The sequence below is a fragment of the Symsagittifera roscoffensis genome, chromosome 3 (genome assembly GCF_963678635.1).
Source record: "Symsagittifera roscoffensis chromosome 3, txSymRosc1.1, whole genome shotgun sequence".
Lineage (NCBI taxonomy): Eukaryota > Metazoa > Xenacoelomorpha > Acoela > Convolutidae > Symsagittifera > Symsagittifera roscoffensis.
In genome coordinates this window covers 6,123,447-6,147,406 of record NC_087064.1, presented here as the reverse complement: position 1 = coordinate 6,147,406, position 23,960 = coordinate 6,123,447, and the positions used below count along the sequence as shown (strand labels likewise).

General features: G+C 34.5%; 1 protein-coding gene across 3 annotated transcripts in view; it reads right to left on the bottom strand.

Moving 5' to 3' along the window:
• Window positions 1–23,273, bottom strand: part of LOC134841371 (QRFP-like peptide receptor) — a 37,433-nt gene extending 14,160 nt beyond the window's left edge. Inside the window, exon 1 of one of the 3 annotated variants that reach the window (XM_063857311.1) lies at window positions 23,177–23,273. The gene's annotated coding sequence lies outside the window, so the exon portion shown is untranslated. Of the gene's footprint in view, window positions 1–968; window positions 1,125–14,429; window positions 14,470–23,176 lie in introns of those variants that run through there. The other 2 variants (XM_063857312.1, XM_063857310.1) reach the window with 2 other exon arrangements.
• Between the last annotated feature and the right edge of the window lie 687 nt (window positions 23,274–23,960).

Here is a 23,960-nt window from a genome sequence, read left to right as displayed (position 1 = left end):
GATGCTGCCCAAGTATTGTCAACACTTAGAACGAAAAACTAAATAAGGAATACTAGTCATATTTATGAATTGAACTGAATGCACTATTACCCAGGGGCGGATCTAGGATTTTGTCGAGGGAGCGGGGGGCGGATTTTCAAAAAAAAATTCGAAAATTTTGACGACTTTTTTTTAGGTCGACCAAATTGATTTTTCGAGCTCTCCCAAAGCACTGTTTTGCCCCTATTTTGTCAAAATTTTCAGCGCCGCAGGCAAATTTTTGAAAAAACAGTCAAAAAAGCCGTTTTTGGGCACTTTTTGAAAAAATTTGACAAAAAATTGCGTTTTTTTTTGGCGCCGGCTCCCCCTCAAAGTTAGGATATATCGGCGCCAAAGGCGCATTTAGAAAAATTTTAGGGTCGGTCGGCCAAAAATGGATTTCTGAAAAAGTATCAAAGGGGGACCCTTTGGGTCGGCAGGGGGTCGAATCCCTGAAGGAATGAGGCGTCCGTCCCCCCCGCCCGCCCCCTAAATCCGCCCCTGCTATTACCATTTTGATTAATAAATTAAGTAGGCGGGTTTTTTCACTACGTTAACAAAATTTTAATATTGTTTTTCCTTGAAAAAAAATTGGATTTCTCAAATTAAATTTGAGCTACAATTATGTTATCCCATTTATGTTCAAGACTTCCCCGCACTGAAGGTTTATGGATAATAATCAATTGGTCTGTCTCTTTAAATATCGAAAATAATCGATTATCTTTGATTAAAAATGGATTGTATTGTTATTGTTTCCCGACTTTAGTAATAAAAGTAACGGAATATTTGTGCTCGATGTGGGTTTTTTTTTTCTTCAGACAAATTTTTCTTCAGACAAAAAGTATTAAAGTCTTGAGCTTAAACTCGAAAAGATATTTTACCTGTGATTGTTTTTTGTCAGGTTATGGGGGTTTAAAGAAGGCCAGTTTGGCCAAATTAAGTTAATTAACGAGCGATGTATTTTGCGCTATTAACGCGTAAGCGGAGGTTTAATCCGTCATAAAAATCGTTCCAAATTGGTTGAAAGAAGCTCATTTGCCATAACTGATTTGTTACAAGGAGCAAAATTTATTGTTTTGCTCTTAATATGGCGTGTGGGAGAATGATTTTCATAGAAAAAGTTTCAAATTTTAGAAAAAAAATTGTTCATTCTTTTTTATTTCAGTTAAGTTTTTTATGTTGTTTATAATATTACTGCTCCATAAAAACCTTAAAAGGCAGTCGAAACATTCAAGGCTTCGCCCTGATACGAGCAGTCTTGTTTCATTTTTCGTAGCATTAAAATCCGACTCTTTCCCCTTTTCCCACCCATAAACATCCGTTTTATAGTTGAACGAGTGGTTTTACACGGCTCATTATGAATGAAGAATAAATTTGCTTTTTATGAATTAAATAACCCGCATTCTCATAACAGTCGGACTAAGTGAGCAGGAACTTACTGTGTTGCTGGTGGGGATGGAGAAAAAAGAGACTGCAATACATTCTTAATTGATTTAAATTGATTTTTTAATTGATTTTTGATTTAAATTGAAGGGGCTGTAAAAGGGGGACGATGCAGTAGACGCGGTGCTTCTGGTCGTGAGGAGGCGTTTTAGGAGGACTTCAGGTGGGGTGGGGGAATTTGAGAGCAGTGATTGAATATGGTTTCAGTGAACAATGAAGATAAGGTTCATTGGGGCTCCAGTTTCACAGAAAGCAGCATAAAGTAGAATAAATATCCAGAAAAAATAATCCAATTTCTTTGATTTTAAGTAGAAAAAATAATAGATTATTGAAAGCAGAAATCAATTTTGATCGAATTGGAAATTAATGGGCCTCTTTTTCTTTTCACTTCATCTCAAATAAGCATCAATTTTACCGTCTAACGACAGGTCTTACAAGATTGAGTATGAAGAACATAAATGTTTGTCGTGGCCTAATTGGTACGGATGCCAATTTTTGTAACAATCGAAAAATGTGAACAAAAAATTATTTGTAGAAATTCGCGGGTGGGGGTGAGGAAGATAAGTCTTTAACTGATTTTTATTTTAAAAAATCGAACTTTTTGAATAAAATTTTTTTGCATTGTCTGAGTTTGCCACGATAATGGATTGTATAGCAAGATTTAGTAGTTATGATTGGCTAATTATTGGCCACCAAAAAATAAATAGTTAACAGCTGCTCTCAATGGGATAGAAAAACCTTTAATGGAAAATCAAAAAAAGAGTGGTAAAACAAGCCAGAACGTACAACAAGACTGCTCGTATCAGGGCCAAGCCTTGAATGTTCTGACTGCGTTTTAAGGTTTATGGAGCAGTAGTAACATAAAAAAATAAATGTAATAAAATAAAATGAATTTTTTTTTGTTAAATTTGAAATTTTTCAAACGAAATAATCCCTTCACACGCCATATAAAGTTTTAAAAAATAGATTTCGCATCCTTGTAACAAATTAACTTCTTTCAACCAAATTAACTTCTGGGCAAATAAGCTTCTTTCAACCAATTTGGAACGATTTCTGGGACGGATTAATTCTCCGCATACGCGTTAACAGCGCGAAATAAATCGCGCGTTAGTTGTCCCAAATTGGCCAAAATGACAATCTTTGAACCCCCATAAACTTACGAAAAACGATTACAAATAAAATATCTTTTCAAATTTAAGCTCAAGATATTAATACCTTTTGAATGATATAAAACATTTCTGTCAAAAATGGCTAGTTAAAAAGTCGAAATTTGTCTGAAGAAAAAATAACCCACCCGAGCAATCGAAAATCAAAACCATTGCGTTTCTCATTCATGAAATAATGTATGAGACTATGTAGAGTAAATTACAATTCAGAATAACACAAAAATTGTGGAGGATGAATTAATTTTGAGTATGAACTGTTATCAAACAAAGAAAAGACGTTATGGTGTTTCGACGCAAATTTTCGAGAGGTTTGACAACATTTTTAAAATCAGTTTTTGAGATGTGAAGGTTTCATGAAAAATTTTAAAGTTAAAACACTTGATTTCTATTATCAGCTGGAAACATTTTCTCCACAAAAAAGGCTAATTTCCGAACAATTTTAGCTAGATTGATAGGTTAACCAAGAACGCTTTTATCTTAGCAATAAAAGAAGCAAAAATAACTGAAATGACCAGTGCTTTAAAAGATGTAACGCATATTACGACTATGTTAGGAAAATTGGCAGCAATATAAACTGGAAAGTTGGATCACGCAATTTTCATGACATTTTTTATCAGCCTATGTGGGGGATGTTATACTAAAAAATTATCCCAAAAAATTAGGGTGAAACAATTTTTCAAATCTTTTTTAACAGAGAAAAGAATTTATATTGTTTCGATGCGAAATTTTGAGAGATTTTCAGACTTTTTCAAAATCATTTTTTAAAAAGAAAGTTTTCAAATCAGAAATTTTTTTAATACATTTTATCAATCGCAAAAAAAATTCCAACAAGGCAAAATCTAGTTTCTAAACAGTTTCAGTTCAATCCATGTGATAACCCAGAAGGCTTTTATTAAAGCTAAAAAGGAGCAAAATAAGGGCTCAGTTCCTTATTCATTGTAGCCTTTAGATTGTGTTTTGGGCAACACTTCATCTTGTTTGCTGATAATGTAGATCACCTAAGATAAGATAGTAAACATTAGACCTTGAATATAAACAAGACTACTCGCATACTAGGGCTAAGCACCAAATCTCCAAACTGCAAAATTTTTGGTTTGAAAACTAATAAAGCAAAAAACTTCCTTCTACTTTTTCCATAGATTTACACCTACACGCTTCCACCAAAAATTCACATAGCGCTAGTATGTACCATCTCGTGTCTTAATCATAGAGGCTAGTGATTTTCCTCAAATAATTTTGAAAAACAACTTCTAAATAGTTTATTTTAGACCGACCAAAGTGAGTTTCCGAGCACTCTCAGAATACTATAAAACTCAATTTTGACAGAAAAAAAAGTCTTCAAAGCTCTCAAAATCAGATCAGAGCATGGTCAAAATGTCAATTTTCAAACCCTCAGAACTTTTAAAAATATATTCGCTAGTAACGTGAAATTAAAAATGTTCATATCAAGGCAAAAACATGAATGTTTTGAATGCATGTTAAGGTCTATGGAGTAGCAAGTCCAGTTTAATTCATATGTTTCTTCAAAAATAATTGTCTCCACACACCCTATTGTAAGTGCGCAGTGATATTTTAGCATATGCAAAGTATTAAATCAGTTGGCCAAATTTGCAAACTTTAAACCTTAATTTTACTTAAAGTGACCATGGAGAAAACTTGTTTTGAAGTTGAGCTCACGAAAACAATTCTTTAGAGACCATAAAAACAATTTCGTGAAAAGTTGCTTGCTAAAAATCCGAATACTTTCTAGAGAAAGAAAAAATCACCGCTAGCCTTAGTATTCCGTCATTTTTTTCAAAAAACTGAACAGAAAGTTAAAATATATTTTTACATTTGCACTCAGAGAGTCGATACATTCAATAATTTTTATTTTGAACGCCGAAACTTGACCGAATCATAAGAAAACCACCAGAAGCATAAATATTTCACTCTTTCTTCAAAAGTAAGAACAATTTTCATTAGATCTTTCCACCATTGGGGCATTCCCAGCTTAAATTTTGGAAAAAAAAATCTTTATTTATCAATAAAATGAAACCGACCAATTTTTTATGTCAAATTGTACCATATTTATTTCCTAATCTCTAAAAAATTTCTTTAATAGTCACGAAAAGAAGTGGACGGAAAAAGTGGACATGAAATGTGTAAATCCCGTATTATAGTCTTTAAAATAATATAATACGGACAAAGCAATTAACAAAAAATGAAAATTCTTAACACAAAATCATGATCAGTTACACCCCGACTTGTCTTAAAAAGAACACTGATTACCACGCAAGATATGATATGTGAGAAAAGACTGTGATATACAAAAACATGATATTTTGAAAAAACATGGGTAGTATCCAATGTCGAACATGGGTAGCGCAAAGTTGCAACATGCGTAGCGCAAAACTGCAACATGGGTCGCGAAAAGTCGCAACATACCTAACTTGGTTCGCGCAAAGCCTCAAGATAGCTAATTTGGGTCGTGCAAAATCGCAACGTGGGTCGCACAGAGTCGCATGATAGCTAAGTTGGGTCTCGCAAACTTGCAACGTGGGTAGCACAAAGTTGTAACATGGATCGCACAAAGTCGCAACATGGGTCGCGAAAAGTCGTAAGATGGGTCGCGCGAAATCGCAACATAGCTCGCGCAAAGTCGAAACCTGGATCCAAAGTCGTAAATTGAACCGTGCGAAACATAAGTCGCAACATGGCTAGCGCAAGTTGCAACAAGAGTCGCGCATTATAAAGTTTCGAGCAGCTCAAGTTATAGAATTTCCGTCGAATTTTTCTGCTTGCATTAGCGTTATACAGATGCCGATTGCAAAATAATCAAGTATAAAATTTTAATATGCAGTTAGGTAGATCAACATATTTGCTGATTACATACAGGAGCGCCACTAGAAGTCCTACTCATCGTCCCAATGTGAAATATAATAAATTTGGATGCTGAAACTTGAACGATTTTCTTTGGCTTTGGTAGGAAAAAACTTGATTCAAGGAAGCAGCAGCGAAAGGCAGCACAATGTCGTCCGTATCCAAAAATATGACTTCAAATCTTTTGAGCTGAATTAAACACCAAGTGATTATGCTTTTCAAACTATTTTAAAACTCTGTGGAAAAAAGCAATGGACAATTAAGGATTGAATAATAACCTTATTGAGGCCTTAATAATGAATTTGCTCGTTATCTCATTTTTCTGAGCAATTAGGGAATTGCGTAATAATTTTCCAGATAACCTAAAAATAGCGAAGAAAACATGCCAATATACAAAATACATAATTCCTATATACCAAGGTTAAGACGAAAAAGCAGATTGCTCAAATTATCAATTAATCTTGCTAATTGTGGAAAAAAGTTTGAAACAATCATACAGAATCAAATTATTGTAGTTCTTGCAAAGTAAAAATAAATGACTGGGTACGTGTTGCATATCGGAACAAAAGGAACTTATAATAATTGCGTTCGAGAAGACCGAACAATTGACCAACGCACTTTTTACGAAAAGTTCGAACCATTTGTGCGAATATATGAGGGATGGGGAAAACTTAAAATTTAATTTGGATTAGTTGTTTTGGACTCAGTGATAATTAGTTTCCTTGACAAAGTCTTCAGGCTAATCACTTTGGATAGATGATGAGGGCGTGAGGCGACAATTTGTCGCAAGTGATAAATGTAGCTGTTGAAAATCGACTTTTCGCCGCGGAGCAATTAGGCATAACAAATGGACAAGACTGCTCGTATCAGGGCAAAACTTGAATGTTTCGACTGCCCCGTGTTTGGTATTGAAAAATTTTTGGCAAATCAATTATTGGAAAAACTATTTAGTCAGATTATATCAAATTTTAAGTGTTTAAGTTTGACTCGCAACTAATAAAACCAATTAGCTGCCTCAATTCAAATTGGATTGATTCTGTGGTACGCCACGTGTGAATTACAAAACTAACAGTTTAGACAGAATCTTGACAGATTACTAGAGAGATCTGCACACCCAGAGCGATGCCCCGTGGGAGCAGAATGTTGTAAAATTAGTCTGAATAAAAAAATTACCCCGAGAATTTTTATTTTTCACTTTGTTCGAAATCCAGCCTCAATTCATTTTGGAACGATTTTGTGAAGCGAAAAAATTCGTCACGCGTAAAAATTTTTCGTTACAATCTCATCATCAAATTTAAAAACGAGCAGTTTACCCAGGCTTATTAGATAGACTTGTTAATAAAGTGGTTTGCGCGAACTTTGGGGCACCCTAAGTTTTAGGGTTCGATCCCCCAAGTGGGCTAAAATTATTTTGAAAACTGTTCAAAAAAATAACCACCCCTAGCATATATATTCTTCACTTTCTTCGAAAGCCGGACCAACAAGGGATATCGCGAGTCAATTGCCTTAAATTAGCCAATTAAGGCCTTTTCTAAATAACCGGCATAACTTCGCAAAGTGGGTTGGTCGGTCCACTAATGTTTTTGAATCGCCAATACATTAGCGCCATAACCTTTCAGATGGTATTTAAAACTCCACTAAAACATCTGGTGAACAAACCGACATTTAAATAAATAAACAACACCGAGCATAATCATTGTTTTCGAAATTTTTTTTGTGTATGGCGATTTTCGGTAATTTTGATTTTTTTTTAATTTGCTGAAAATTTTGATTAAAATGCCTGACTCTGTTGCTCGAATTTCATTGGCTAAAATTAGCCAATCAAATTTAACTGCATAAATTTGAGCTCAACCTATAGAAATTCTGTTTTTGGGCTGTTTAGTGCATAATGTAAGACCCAATGTTTTCGACAAATTTAACACTAAATCATAGTGACATTAAAGGGAGTCGGAACATTCTCGGAACGTTAAAAGAGAGTCGGAACGTAGTCTCATTTTAACTTGCTGCAACTCTTACGCAGCTATCAAAAATTGCAATCTTATCACATTATTGTTCTGACTTACATAATGATCAGTAGCGTGCCGACCGCCCACCTTCTCAATTCTGGTCAGGGGCGGATTAAGATGGGGGGGGCGGGGGGGTGCGGACGCCTTCTCTCCTTAGGGATTCGACCCCTGCCGACCCAAAGGGTCCCCCTTTGATACTTTTTTAAGAAATCCATTTTTGGCCTACCGACCCTAAAATTTTTCTAAGGGCGCCTTTGGCGCCAATATATACTAACTTTGAGGGGGAGCGCGCGCCAAAAAACGCGATGTTTTTGTCAAAATTTTCCAAAAGTTTTCAAAACAAAAATTTGCCTGCTGCGGAGAAAATTTGTCCGAAACAGCGTTTTTTAAGTGCTAGGAGAGCTCGGAAAATCAATTTGGTCAACCTAAAAAAAGGGTCGTGAAAATTTTCGAAATTTTTTTGAAAATCCGCCCCCCTCGAGAAAATTCTAGATCCTAAACGCCAATATTAACTATTTTTGAGGGGGAGTGCGCGCCAAAAAAACGCGATTTTTTTGTCAAAATTTTTCAAAAAGTGCCCAAAACCGGCTTTTTGACTGTTTTTCAAAAATTTGCCTGCGGCGCAGAAAAGTTTGCCAAAATACGGCCAAAACAGCAAAACAATGCTTTGGGAGAGCTCGAAAAATAAATTTGGTCGACCTAAAAAAAAAGGTCGTCAAATTTTTCGAAAATTATTTGAAAATCCGCCCCCCCCCCCCCTCGAGAAAGTCCTAGATCCGCCCCTGATTCTGGTTGCCAAATTTTTCAAAGAATCCCTCTTTGGTATAGTTTTACGAAATATGTTTTTTGCTGACCAATCTCAAAGTTTTTCTAAAGGCGCCTTTGGCGCCAATATAAATAATTTTGAGGGGGGAGCGCGCACCCAAAAAACGCATTTTTTTCGGTTAAAATTTTCCAAAAAGTGCCTAAAAACGCCTTTTTAACTTGTTTTAAAAAAAAAATTGCCTGCGGCGCAGAAAATTTTGACAAAAGAGGGTCCGTATAGTATTTTCGGAGAACTCGGAGCTCAAAAAAAGAAATTACTCGACCTAATAAAAAAGATCAGCAAAATTTTTCAAAGAACCGCCCCATCCCTAAAAATTTCTGCGCACGCAACTGATCATGATGCTAATACACTCATTGAAAATACATCACTGAGTAAAAACAAAAAAAAATCCATTATCATTTTAAGAAGCGGAGTAACATACAGGAAGAAAAGATAACGGGAAAAATTGAATGAGGCTCAATCAGCGTTCTAAAAGCGAAGATGGCACATCTAGGAAAGAAAAAACGCTCATTTTGAATGCTGAAATTTTTAACGATTTTGTTTTGCTTCGGTAGGAGAAAAAATGGTTCAAGGAAGCACTAGGGAAAGGTTAGGACAATGTCGTCCGTATCCGAAAAAAGGTTCGCAAATCTATTGAGCTGAATTAAACAGCAGTTGAGTATGTTTTTCAAACTATGCCCAATCTTAGTGGAAAAAAAGCAAAGGACAATTACCGACTGATTAATAGGCTTCTTGAGGCATTGATTAATGAAGAAGCTCGTTATCCCGTTTTTCTGAACAATTAGATAAATGCGGAAAAAATTTTCAGATTACCTAAAAATAGCAAAGACCGTTATTATACCAATATTTAAAATACATATTCCCATAAGCAAACGCTAGGACAAAAAATCAGATTGCTCAAACTACCAATAACTGTTGCCAATTATGGAAAATTTTTTGAAACAATCGTACAGAATCAAATTATTGTAATCCTCGAAAAAGAGAAAAAAATTTTGACTAGTCTACGAGTTGCATAACTTGTTTAATTTTTTAATTGCGTTCAAGTATCAAGTAGTGAATTTCTGAGTATTTTGTGCGTCTAGAAGAACATTTCAAAATGGATTTGTCAATCTGTCAATCATTTAAAACAGCTCCCCTAGGTTTATTTCAGTTTAAATGTATTGATGCTGAAATCGAAGGTCAGCTGCAGAAACAAACAAGACTGCTTGTATCATCGCTCCGACGGTCCCTGAATGCTCCGACTGCACCTTAAAGTCTAGAGAATGAGCCAAATTTTGAGATTTTTTTTAAATAAGTCCCCCCACACCTTGTGTAAAGTAAAAAAGTGATGTAATTAGTCTAGCAACGTAATAACAGATCCTAATAGCTTGCGTCAAGTCGAGCAAGACTGCTCGTATTAGGTCGAAACCCTGAATTTTTCGACTGCTCTTTAACTAGTCTCGGACTTTTTTTTGGTTTATGAAATATTTATCAAACTATAATTTACAAACTGATAAAATATGAGTCGTATATGAAACTAACAAGACTGCTCGCTACGAAGATGATGCGACCGAGAATTCTGGTCTCAGTACATAAATGTTTTTTATTGGAAAAAAGTGTCCAGCTTACGCTTTAAGCTCATAGATAAGGTGAGTAAAAAATCATCAACAGTTTTTCTAAACTCTTTTTTACTAAGTTCAAAGTTTTTTGAAACAAAAATTATGCGGTTTCAATGTGCGAATAATTGGTAAAACAAAACGAAGACCGACTGTTATGATTAAAAATTGAAGAAATTTCAAAATCAAGTACTGAGTCAATCAATCTTTTCAAGTTTTGCATAGACTTGCCTTTCAGCGCATGCGTATAACTCGACGAAAGTTCAATAAATGGTTTTTGTATCAGCCAGCAGCCAGTAACTTTAAAAAACGGGTTACAAAAATTATTTGTAGAAAAATTATGTTAGGAAAGTTTAACTGCTGAAAATCGTGGCCTGTTTTTTCACAGATTCAAACTGGATCATGCAGGATGAAAACTTTCAAAAATAGTTTCTCTTCACTTGATAAAAATCGGCATCGAATTTTTTTTTGTGAAGAAAAATATTGTGTCTGGACTACGTTGATGACAAAAAATTACACATTTGGAATCCGAATCGAAAAGATCGAACAATTGACCTGTGCACTTTTATCGAAAAAATGAAAATATTTGTGCGAATTCATGGAGGAATTGGGAAAGTTTGGAACTAGTTTTTCGACTCGTTGTTTGCGATAATTCATTTCTACGACAAACTGATCAGGCTCATCAGTTTAGATAGGTGACGTTGGCATGAGGAAAAAAATCGTCGCAAGCGATAACTGTAGCCGTTCAAAAGCAACAATTCGCCGCAGAGCAATTACGCATAACAAATGGACAAGACTGCTCATATCAGGACAAAACCCTGAATTTTCCAACTGGGCTCTGATTGGTATCGATTTTTTTTGGCAAATTAGTTATTGGCAAAACTATTTAGACTGATAATGTCAATATTACAGATTTGAAATTTGAGTCGTATATACAATTAAAAAAACCAATTAGCTGCCTTAATTCAAATCGGAATCTTTTTGTAGTGCGCCACGTGTGAATTACAAAACCATCTTTTTAGACAGAATCTTGACAGGTAATATAGTGGTATGCACACCCGTCTGGGCCCGTGCAGATCAAGAGAGCGGTCCCCGAGAGAGCAGAGTTTTGTTAACTTAGCCTGAATAAAAAACTACCCGAGTATTTAAATTCCTCGTGTTCTTTCAAGTTCAGCCTCAATTCAATTTGGAATGATTTTGTAATGAGGGATATTTCGCCTCGTGCAAAAAATTCATTACACTTCCAGTATAAAAAATCGAGTAGTTTTTCCAGGCGTATTAGATAAGCTTGTTAGTATAGGGGTGTGCCGGAACGTTGGGGCACCCAACTTTTAGGGTTCGATCCCCCAAGTGAGCAAATTTTCCTTCGAAAATTTTTCGAAAAAAAACGCCACCCCAAGCATATACATTTTTCATTTTATTCGAAAATCGGAAAAACAAGGGATAACCCGCGTCAATTGCTCCAAATTATCCAATTAGGCCCTTTCAAATAACCGTCATAACTTCACAAAAATGGACCAAATATGTTTTTAAATTGCCAATACTTTATCTTCAAAACCCCACTAAAATTACCCATTGAAAAAATTGGCATTTGTCTGAGAAAAGCCACAGCGAGCAGAAATATTGCTTTCAGAGCTTTTATTGCGTATAACCGTTTTTTATTTTAGCATTAGCTGAATATTAAGTTTCTTTTGCTCATGTTACTCGAAACTATTTTCGTTTTAGTGCAAGTTGGATACACCACCCAAATGATGATTCCTAAGTGGAACGAGGCAAACTACTTAGTCAACTTTTGTTTCAGCGTTCGAAGATTTTTTATGATTGGAGTATGATTTCTACGGATTTTTTAAATAGCAATTTTCGACTGAAACTTTTATGCAGTCCAGGGAATTTTGTGGGCTCAAAACTGAAAAACATTTCTTCTGTTTTTTTTAAACTAATTTAAGGGTATTTGACAGTGTTTTTTTAAAACTAATTTAAAATTTTGATTTGGGGACTAGTTGGACGACTATAAAACAAATTGGAATTTTTTGTCTTAGCAAAGCGTAAGCGGCAAATTAAATTATTTTTGTTTTGATTAAGGTCATTATGTTTCTCTTACGTAAGAAAACACAAAATATATAAAAAATTGTGCTTTAAATAGCATGTGGCCGATTAAAAATATTTAAAATTAAAGTTCATTTTTTTCAGTTTGTCTTACAGCTTTCATCAAAAAAAGTTTCATTAATAGTTGAGGAAAAATTTTAGTTTTCATGGCTTTGTATTGTTCGATTTGTTATAAGGCACGAAAAAATCACTTGAAGTTTTTAATGAATTCAAAGTTACGTGTATAAAACCATCATTTCATCTCATGATTTTTGTTTATGCCGAAATATATCCCTGAATGGGAGAAAAGTACTGCATAAAACTGACATGATATTTCTTCAACCATTATGAAAAAAATTTCCGCCTAGAATGATGAAAAATCATAGTCTTGAATATTTCTCTTTAATTTTGTGACAAGTTTTGAGCAAGTCTAAGCAGTTATAAAAAATGTGCTTGGAGTTGCTTGAATCAGCGAAAAAATTAAACGCTATTATCAAGCAGATTTTTTATTTATGTAATTTTTATCCGTGATATGAGTACAAATAGTTTTTACTTTTCTCATATTTTCACTCACTATATGGTCAAGTTAGAGTTATAATTTTGGAAAAAAAACGAACGATGTCCGTTTTCCACTTTTTAAGTCGCACGATATCCGTTTTCGATTTTTTGTGTCAAACGACGTCCGTTTTGACTTAACCGGTCAATAATTGATTTTTTTTTTCGTTTTCTTACGACCTTATCGGACCTTGTTCAACTTCACGGTAAAATGTTTGACTTTTCTGACAAATTTCTGTATGAATGGACCAGTTCAATTGCAATTGTATAACCCGGATTGGGGTTGTGATTTTATGTTCAGCGCACATGGGGATCAAATGTTCAGACCATTGGGTCAAAAACTTGGCATATTCAGTCCGTTAGAACCAAAAATCGATAGATTCAGAACGCTGGAATCGAAGAAATCCGGTGCTCGAAGACGAAACGGGGACTCCAGTCGGATAATTTTGGACTGAAGAGTTCTAAAAAAGTCCGTACAGACCATGGCATCCCGTAAAAATATCCCTCAAAATTATCCGAATCAAGTAAGCGTGTAAGCAATAGAGGATTTAGGCCAGGGGCGAGGGGGAAAGCGCGGGCTGGCGAAGCCTCTTCTACAGGGATTTGACCCCCTCATCAGCTAAACCCCCACAGTGGCGTGCGCAGAAACTTTTTAGGGGGGAGGCGTTTTTTCGAAAAATTTTGCCGAACTTTTTTTTGTAGGTCGAACAATTTCATTTTCCGACCTCTCCGAAAATACTATACGGACCCTACTTTTGAAAAATTTGAAGTTGGTTAGCAAAAAATGGATGTCGTAAAACCTTTTGGGACCCTTTGGAAAAATTTGGAATTGAGGGGGGCGGTCCCCCCTTCGGCACGCTACTCGTCCCCCCGTTGATATTGTTTCAAGACATCTATGTTATGCCGACCAACCCTAAAGCTTTTCAAAAGGCGCCTTTGGCGCCATATATACTACTTTGAACGCAATTTGTTGGTCAAACTTTTCCAAAAAGTGCCCAAAAACGGCACTTTGACCTGTTTTTTTTTATTCAAAAATTTGCCTGCTGCGCAAAAATGTTTTGCTCAAAACAGGGTCTTTATAGTGTTCTGAGAGTGCTTGAAAAATAATTTTGGTCGAAAAAATTTTCAGCAGAAGTACACAGTTTCTCGCTGACGGTTGTGGATTTATAGGTCTCGACTAAGTTGATTTTCCAAGCACTCCCAAAGCACACTATAGAGACCCTATTTAGACAAAAAAGGGCAAAAAAAATCGTTTTTGGGCATTTTTTAGAAAATTTAGAACAAAAATTGCGTTTTTCGGCGCGCTCACGCCTTCAAAATTAGTATAGATTGTACGAAAAAGTTTGTTTTGAGGTTTGGCGGACTGTTTGTACCGCAAACTGTAAAATATGATCCTTTCTGGAGTTAAAGAACCGCTCAAAAACTGAAAAAATTGGCCGACAAAAGTCAACAAGGTCTTTGAAAAAATGAGAAAATCACCCCCGTCAAAAACTCCTGGGCACTAAGATTTATGTTTCTAGGTCTTCAATCAGCTTCTTGGAAGTTAAAAGAATAGAAGGCGGATCAAGTTATCAACCTCCTCCCAAGGTGGTATAGGGGACAGTGATGTCATTGGTTTTGAGTTTTTTTTTCTGCGAGTTTTGAGTTGATTTGACCATTATTTAAACTCATTTAAGCAGCTTGTCACATTATAATTAGCAGAAGAAAACTTTTTACGTGTAATTTTAAGTTGGTGCAAACAATAAGAATTGATTGAGCTGAAATTCCTTCTAATGTAGTGTGTAGTGTTCAAAAGAATGAAGTTTATATTAATCAAGGAATCAAAGTTTAAAGGACAAACTAGGAGCTGAAAACACTCCGTTTGAATCAAAATTACCTGTCTGAAATTTAAGCTCTACTTTTTTTGTAAATTTTGCTGTGCGGGGCGCAAATGCTAATTAGATGCAATGTACATCTATGAATGTGTCAATTGAAACTGTGTCAAATTTGAAACCGGCTAAAAAGGAAATGAAAACCATGCAGCTAAGTAATGAAGCGGTTTCACATCATGGTCGGACTAAAAATCAGAGCAAGTCAGCCTAAAATTGATGAAAACTGGGTAATAGAATTAGCATCTTTTGAGAGATTTGACTAGGAAACCTTAATTAGAAGGCTTCATCTTTTTAGCGGAATGAAATCGGACAAGACGAGAAGACTAATGAACTTGAACTTAAAGACCAAGTTGCAAAGGGAGTGAATAAATTGGAGTTACAGTGACCGGCAAAAAGGAAATAATTGGCAAAGTTCGAACAATAAAAAACAAATCAGCAGGCAACATGGCCAGAAGAGACGAATGAGATAAAAGGAGGAGCAAGACTGCTTTTTTATCAGGTCAAAGCCCTGAATGTTCCGACTGTCCCTTAATTCATATCGAATAGTTTTTAAGAAAAGAAAATATTGAAAACTTATGAACTTTGGAGAATATCAAAGTGTAAAATGTTGCGTCGAACAAAACTATTACGACCGATCTGATTAGCTAGCCGCCATTCAATTTGGATCGATATTTGCGAGGGATAATTGGTCATGCATAAATACTTCGCGTTAAGCTCTCAGCAATATGAATAAATTCTTCAAAACGCCCATAATTGTCCAGGAAGTAGCCAATTTGGCAAGTTTCAAACCCCCAGAATTTTGCAAAAAAAAATAATCTGAGGTAAAATCTCTTTTTAAGTTTGAACTCAGGAAGTCGATAACTTCAATGGGCAATCAAAGATCTCTTTCAAATTTAAGCTCAGGACAACAATATCTTTTGAATGATATTTACAAACTCCGTCAAAAATGGCTAGATAAAAAGTCAAAATTTGTTTGAAGAAAGAAAGACCACCGAGCACAATGGGTACACTCATTACAAAAGTTGGAACAAAAATGTAATCAAAGTTGAGCCGTATGAAATTAAATCGACCGATTAGGTAGTCTCAATTCAATTTGAAACGATTTTGTTGTGCGGGATAAATGTAATCAAAGTTGAGTCGTGTAAAATTAAAGCGACCAACTAGGTAGCCTCAATTCAAATTGAAACAATTTTTTTCTGCGGGATCGATCGCCGCCTATAAATAATTTGCGTTACGTTTTCAACACTATGAGTAATTTCTTCAAAACGCGCTTAAAATAGCCCAGAGTATGGCCAAAATACCAATTTTTTAAAACTCCCAGAAATTTGCAAAAAATGATCGGAGTTAAAATATTTTTTATATTTGATTTCAAGTAGTCAATATCTTCAGTGGGTTGAAAAATTTTATGTTCAAAGCCAGGATTTCGATCGGCAAAAATTGACTGAATAAAAAGCCACCCCAAGCATAAATACTCCGCTTTCTTCAAAAATCGGAACGAAAAGATTCAACATATCGTTAAAAATAGTGTTTTCTTACTTATACAACTTGGATGTCATGTTCTTAAATGTCAAGCGGTCAAATCAAATAGTTTCGAACTCATTTTTGAATTAGAATACAAGATTGCTTGCATATCAGGGCGAACCCTGAAAGTTCTGACTGCACTTTAAGGAAAATTGCTTTTTTTTGTTGTTGAAAATTTGATAAATCAATCCAAAAGAAGGTTTTTTGACGTTTTATCATTACACGTGCTATGTATGGTTCTAAGACATGTGTCGTATCCCAGAAACAAGAACAATAGACTTCCCTTAATTCAACTTGGATTGAATGAAACCCCCCGTTTTGAATTGAATTGAATTGAATTCAGAGACAGTATAAAGATCACATATGTGTACTTAAATACTGCATCAAGGTTACTGTACGGGCAGTACAGCCCAACTAGCAGAGGGAGTGAATAAATTGAAGTTACAGTGACCGGCAAAAAGGAAATAAATGGCAAAGTTCGAACAATAAAAAACAAATCAGCAGGCAACATGGCCAGATGAGATGAATGAGATAAAAGGAGGCGCAACACTGTTCTTTTATCAGGTCAAAGTCCTGAATGTTTCTGCTGCCCCTTAACCTATATCGAATAGTTTTTTGGGGAAAATATTGAAAAAATTTAAATTTTGGACAAAATCAAAGATCAAAGTGTAAACAAGATTGCTCAAATCAAGGCGAAGTCCTGAATGTTCCGACTACCTTTTAGGATGTATGAGCAGTAAAAACATGAAAAAAATTAAAGGTCATAAAATAAAGAATTTTGAATGATTTCTAAGATTGTTTAAATCTGCGCTCATGCGTTAATATCGCGAGATAATCGCGCCTTAATTGTCCCAACTTGGCCAAAACTGCAATATTTAAGCCGCCATAAGTTTAAGAAAAATGATCAAAGATGAAATATCTTTCAAATTTAAGCTCAAGACAACAATACCTTTTGAATGATATTTACAAACTCCGTCAAAAATGGCTAGATAAAAAGTCAAAATTTGTTTGAAGAAAGAAAGACCACCGAGCACAATGGGTAAACTCATTACAAAAGTTGGAACAAAAATCTAATCAAAAATGAGCCGTATGAAATTAAAGCGACCGATTAGGTAGCCTCAATTCAAATTGAAACGATTTTGTCGTGCGGGATGAATGTAATCAAAGTTGAGTCGTATGAAATTAAAGCGACCAACTAGGTAACCTCAATTCAAATTCAAACAATATTTTTCTGCGGGATCGATCGGCGCCTATAAATAATTTGCGTTACGTTTTCAACACTATGAATAAAATCTTCAAAACGCGCTTAAAATAGCCCAGAGTATGGCCAAAATACCAATTTTTTGAAAACTCCCAGTAATTTGCAAAAAAGGATCGGAGTTAAAAATTTTTTTATATTTGATTTCAAGTAGTCAATATCTTCAGTGGGTTAAAAAATTTTATGTTCAAAGCCATGATTTCGATCGGCAAAAATTGACTGAAAAAAAAGCCACCCCAAGCATAAATAATCCGCTTTCTTCGAAAATCGGAACGAAAAGATTCAACATATCCTTAAAAATAATGTTTTTTTACTTATACAACTTGGATGTCATGTTCTAAAATGTCGAGCGGTTAAATCAAATAGTTTCGAACTCATTTCTGAATTAGAATACAAGATTGCTTGCATATCAGGGCAAAGCCCTGAAAATTCTGACTGCACTTTAGGGAAAATGGATTTTTTTTTGTTGAAATTTTGATAAATCAATCAAAAAGAAGGTTTTATTGACATTTTTATCATTACACCTGCTATGTATGGTTCTAAGACATGTGTCCTATTCCAAAAACAAGACCAATAGACTTCCCTTAATTCAATTTGGATTGAATGAAACCCACCACCCCTTTTGAGTTGAATTGAATTGAATTTAGAGACAGTATAAAGATCACATATGTGTACTTAAATACTGCATCAAGGTTACTGTACGGGCAGTACAGCCCAACTAACAGTAACCTAAGGGAAACCTAGATAAATGAGTGAAAGCAAAACCTGAGTTAAAATACGAGGGTACAAGAAATTTACCCTATAAACATGTCAACAAGTAATCGATTGTCATTTAAGTACACTTTTTTTAATTTTACGTAAAAGTCTTTCTTCTGTTTGTCAGTAAACTCGTTAAGGTTAAGAGGCAATAGGTTATATGACATTAGGAAATTATAGCATTTCACAAATTTGTACGAAACCGAATTTTGTGCTAACTTTGATTTTCTCAAAGGCAAGGGTATACAACCTAAACTATTCGACCGGGTACTACGACGCGTTTTACATAATCAAGATTCAAAAATTTTAAAGGCGATTTTCCAAGGAACTGAAAAATTGTCTCGGAAAACAATTGGCTGATAAAAATTTCATGTACACTCTAAAGTTGGAATTTTGAAAAATACTCCGACACATGATCATACTTTCGAAAGAAGAAAATGGTTCTTATGATTTTTTACTGTGCCACGAAAAATTTAACAAGGTTTGATTTCGATGTACATCCATAAGCTAATAAGCCATAAGAAATTAGTGGAATCACGTATGCAATGTAAAACTTAATTAATGCCTGTTTAGAGAAACAAGATCTTCTTCTATATAAAACACCATTAAATTTGGAAGTTTTCGTGCAAATTTTTACAATCTGCATATTAAAATTGAATTTTTTGTTAATTTCAATATTCAAATATATGAAACTTTCTTTATTTTTCATGTTTCCATAGCTTTACCAGAACCCATCAGTTTACTTTTGTCTGTATTAATCGATAACTTGTTGACATTACACCAGTCATTTAGGCTCTGAGTATCTGTTCTGAATTTTTCAAAAACGCTCTCGTTTTACCAGAACCAACAATAGCAGCGTCATCGGCAAAAAGGCTTATCTCAGATGTCTTTTTTACATTTGAAATATCATTGATATAAATCAAGAACAATAAAGGACCTAAAACCGAACCCTGGGGAACTCCACAAGTTATTTTTTCAAATGAAGAATTAATGATAACATCACTTACAAATTGTACTCTGTTAAATAAATGATTTTTCAACAAATTTAAACAATTACCACGGAACCCATATTTCTCTAATTTAATGATTAAGATATCGTGATCGACAGTGTCGAATTTTTTCTTAAAATCTAGAAAAAGTGCCATTCCACTATCTCTTCGTTCCAAAACTGAGCGCATATATTCGACTATACGTGAGATTGCCTGTACACATGAATGTTTTTTTCTGAAGCCAAACTGTTCAGGGCAAAAGTTTTATTATTCTGTAAAAATTTGACCATTCTTCTATAAATTAGTTTTTCGAAAATTTTGATTATAGGTGATAGAAGGCTGATGGGTCGGTAATTACCAAAATCAATTTCACTTCCACTTTTGAGCAGGGCAATCACTTTCGCTATCTTACAATCGTCAGGAAAAGACTCCGAGTCGAACATTTCATTAAAACAAACAACTAAGAGCTTCATAATGACTGGTGCACAAAGTTTAATCATTACATTACTCAAACCATCATGACCAGTCGAGTTTTTGTTCATCAGGTTCTTAATAACCTTCGCCACTTCATCAACATCAGTGGGAAAGAAAACAAAAGTATCAGAGTTTCGTGAAATTTTATCGTTGTATTTAAACTCCACCAAGTTTTTGGCAAGTGTGGGTCCAATGGTAGAAAAAAATTTATTCATGTCATTCACTTCTAATTTGCACGAATTGGATTTCTTTTTCCCACAAAATTTATTGAAAACTTGAAACATTTTTTTGAAATCATTACAACTTCCAAGTTGATTGTCATAAAACTTTCTTTTCTCCGTCATAATCAGCTTTTTGCCTCAATTCTCAATTTTTTGAATTTCGCTTTTGTTTCATCGTTCGGAAGTGTTACCATTTTTTTTGTGAGCAGCGTCTCGTTTTTTGCATATTTGTTTCACATTATTGGAAATCCAAGATTTTTTCAATTGTTTTGGAAAATCAATTGGTTTCAAAGGGCAAAACTTATCAAAAACATTACTCATTGAATATGTTAAAACGTGGATTTTTGTTTTTACTGATTCCTTATCACTCAACTTTTCCATCTCAACATGTAGAAGAAATAATAACTTAAGTAGGTTGTCATCAAGCCTCAGTTTTTTGAAATTTCTGGTGTAAATAACAGTTTTGCCAGGCATTTCAGCCGAAAACGGCAATTCACCCAACAATGCATAGTGATCACTAATTGTGGTTTTGATAACTGTCACCGGATTAAAATCTTCTGTTATAAAGTGGTCAATGCATTTTGCACTATTTTCAGTAACTCTGGTTGGTTCACTCAAACAAAAATCCAAATCAAAAGACTTGAAAAGCGTTTTATAATTTAACACTTCTGGTTTTTCATCCTTGGCAAGAATATTAAAATTAAAATCTCACACAATAACTGGAAGAAATTCAACTCCCGTTCTGACGAAAAAAGCTACACCGCCACCCCTTTTTTCCCTATTTGTAAAAACCCCTTTTTGATACCCATCCAACTAAAAAAAATCCAAAAAATCATTGTCAGTTCGTCATGTCTCACATAAAGCTATAACTATTGGTTTTTCTTTGAGTGAATCAACCAAAACACATAGCTGGTCATGATGTAATCTGAGTGATCTTATGTTAAGAAAAAGCACACCCTCTTTTCCCCCAATATTTGCTTCCATTAGGTTTCCCAAAAAAGAAGAGAAAATTTAAAGCAAGAAGCTAAGTATATAGTATTTAAGTTCCCGCGTTACTTTCCTCATCATTTGTAATACACTGCGGTCCACGTAGACCTATGCTTTTTTTAGCAGGAGGAGACCCATGCTCAATGACTGTTTCCAACAAGCTACACAGCCGGTCCAGTTTGTTGTCATCCTTATCATGTTTGCGCTTTCCAACCTAAAATTTACTCAAAGTTTTACCTTTCTCTCCACTAGTAGGCAACGTAGTATTTGATTTAGAACCAGCAAAGCTATCACCCTGAGTAGATCCACTATACACATGCATCTGTACATTTTTATCAACACTTCCGTTCTGCAAAATCATGTCAACATCGTTTTTGCTAACGACTTTTTAAGCACGCCCTCTAGTCGCACCATAGGTTGGCAACTGTTTGTAACATACTCTACATTGACCTGCTTACAATGTTCAATAACCTGCTTGTCATGATCCGCTAACCGTTTCACAATATAAACTTTTTCGTAGGCCCATAATTTTTCAAAGACGCTCTATTTCGCCAAATTCTGTCCCTGTGATGATTATAAATGAACTTGACAATAACTGGCTTGTTCATATTTGCACTCGGTAGATGATGACAAGCTGCAATATCTTCCGCCCTAATATTTATTCACATAAACTGTTGAATAAGTCCTAAAATTGACGATAATGGGTCATCTGATGTTCGTATTCCCAAAAAAATCAGGCACATTTTGGACGAACTTTAAAATCCTGTCGTCTTTAATGGCATTCAGCGCGTGAAGATCCTTTATTTCCGTCTCAAGGTGGGATATAATATCGTCTTTGTCAGCAATATTATGCGCTAAACCCATAAGAAGAGAACAAATTTGTTTGATATCGTTTAGATTCGCTGCTTTGATTTTGTCACAAAGAATCTGCATTTCGAAAAATAACGAAGGAAAGCAACGCGAGAGAATTTGAATTAGGACCACCGTTTAGCGAGCATTTGCCAGCATGATCTCAAATCAGTTTTCGCTACTTATAAGAACGCAATGTATTGCGTGTTATCTATCTCAAAATGGCCAAATTAACTGCTTTCAAACCCCCGGAACCCCTTCGAAAAATGATCAAAATAAAATAACTAAGTTTCTCTAACAAAGGCTTTACAATCAAGATAGCCGCCCAAAAGAACCAGGTCTAAGACAAGTGCTGCGGTACACGACTAAATCTAACAAGACTGCTCGCTCGAAATAGGGCAAAACCCTGATGTTTCCGACTGCCTTTTAAGGTCTATGGAGCAAAAAAAGATCATGAAAAAACTGAATGTAGTAGAGTAAAAACGACAAAAAACCTAACTTTGAGATTTTTTTAAAATACATCCCCCACACGCCATGTAAAGTACAAAGTGATGGATTTCGCTCCTATTAACAAATCAATTATGGCAAATAAGCTTCCTTCAACCATTTTGTAACGATTTCTAAGACGGATTAAATCTCCGCTTGCGCGTTATAAGCGCGAAATATATCGCGCGTTATTTGTCCCAAATCCGTCAAAAAATGGCAATCTTTAAACCTTCATCACTTTACAAAAAACGATCACAGGTGAAGTATCTTTTTTTCCATTTTAGGCTTATGATTGATATTTAAAAAATCCGTAAAAATTGGCTAGTTAAAAAGTCGAAACTTGTCTTAAGAAGAAAACCCACCCCGAACACAATCATTCCGTTAATTTTGTTACGAAAGTCGGAACAATAATCCTTGATTGTTCCAGCTGCTCCCATCAAATATGACAGTTTTTCTTCCATCAATTTCAAAAGCTTTAAAGTTTTCGGCTGCAAACATCAAATATAAAGTGCAAGTTTTCAGTCATTATATTATGACAATTTGGTTTACTTCAATCAAATTGAAAATGATTGAGTAAGATAAAGAATTGGGGAAACAATTTGATCCAAAAACTCTTATATTATATTCATTCTGTCACAGTTTTATTCAAATTTTTATTCCTCTAATTTTGCATTAAATAAATCTCATTTGAAATTAACAATTTAAATGAAACTTAATCTCCATCTTGTAATAGTGTCTCACAACAAAATTTTTTTTTCCAAACTGAAAAAACAGTGTCTGTATCGCCTTAATTTATTGGTTTGAAACATGAAGTGACATACCAAAGTCAAAAACAATTTCTTCTAACCGAGCTTTTATGATCGCAATGTTAAACAGTATTTCAAAAGTACAATTGTTTTGTTTGTATAAATGAAAACATTTTTGATCAAAAGAACAGAGTTTTTATTGTCTCAGTGCCACCATGTTAAGCAATTATTGGTGCATCAAAACAATTTTAATCAAAAATTCATCTAAAAAACCGGAAAAGTGCAACTCTCTGTGCTTCGGATGATTTTTTCAACAAAAGCACAATTATTACAGCTCAATTTGAACCAAATTTTGAAATTTAGGAAATACGTGGTTTTCGCTGACTACTAAAACTATGCAAAAAGAGAATTCGATTGTTTTTAAATTTTGATATAACATCATAATTAAACTATGAATTTACTTACGGGTATATTGTGTTTAATGAATGGCGGCATTCGAGCTTCTAGTTGATGCAAAAATCAAATATTTTTAATACTAACAAACTCTCCCCCTATTTTAAACATTTTCTTGGGTAGCAAAAATCAACAAATGATCACATTTGCTACAAGTTTCAGCCATCAACTATTAAGTTTTGTTTCGACCAGTTTAGTTTGTGGTCAAAATTTTTGGAATTTTGGATTTCAATTTTTTGTTCAAATATGGCTTCGTTTTAGAACATTAACTTAAGTTTTCTCTGATTTCCTCGTTTTGAGCCGGAAAAAAAACTTTATCTTGTATCTTGTAGTTCTTTGCTAGGAAAAAGTTATCAATCAAGGTTTTTTAAAACTGATAATACGGTGTCCTTATCACACCATATTCAGGAGATTTAAAGAATGAAAAGCAAATCAGTGCCTAAAAAATTTTTTCCACCCGATTTTTTTCAAACACGACGCCGTATTCGAAAGCCGTATTCTGTTTTGAAAATTTAAAAAATGACCAAAATCTGATTTTTCTCAATGACAAAATGTTAAGCAAAAAAGAATATTCACATTTGATTTTTTCTTTCTTTTCACAGCTCAAAATGAACCAATTTGAAATAAACGAGATAAATTTTGTTGCAGATCCTCAAATTATGCAAGAAGAGAATTCCACAATTGATGAAATGTTATTTAAAACTCAATTCAAATGCAAATGTTGTCTTCCAACCTTGGTTGAAATGCGAATGTTAATGCTTAGCTGTGAAACTAAACTAATGCGAATGGTAATGAT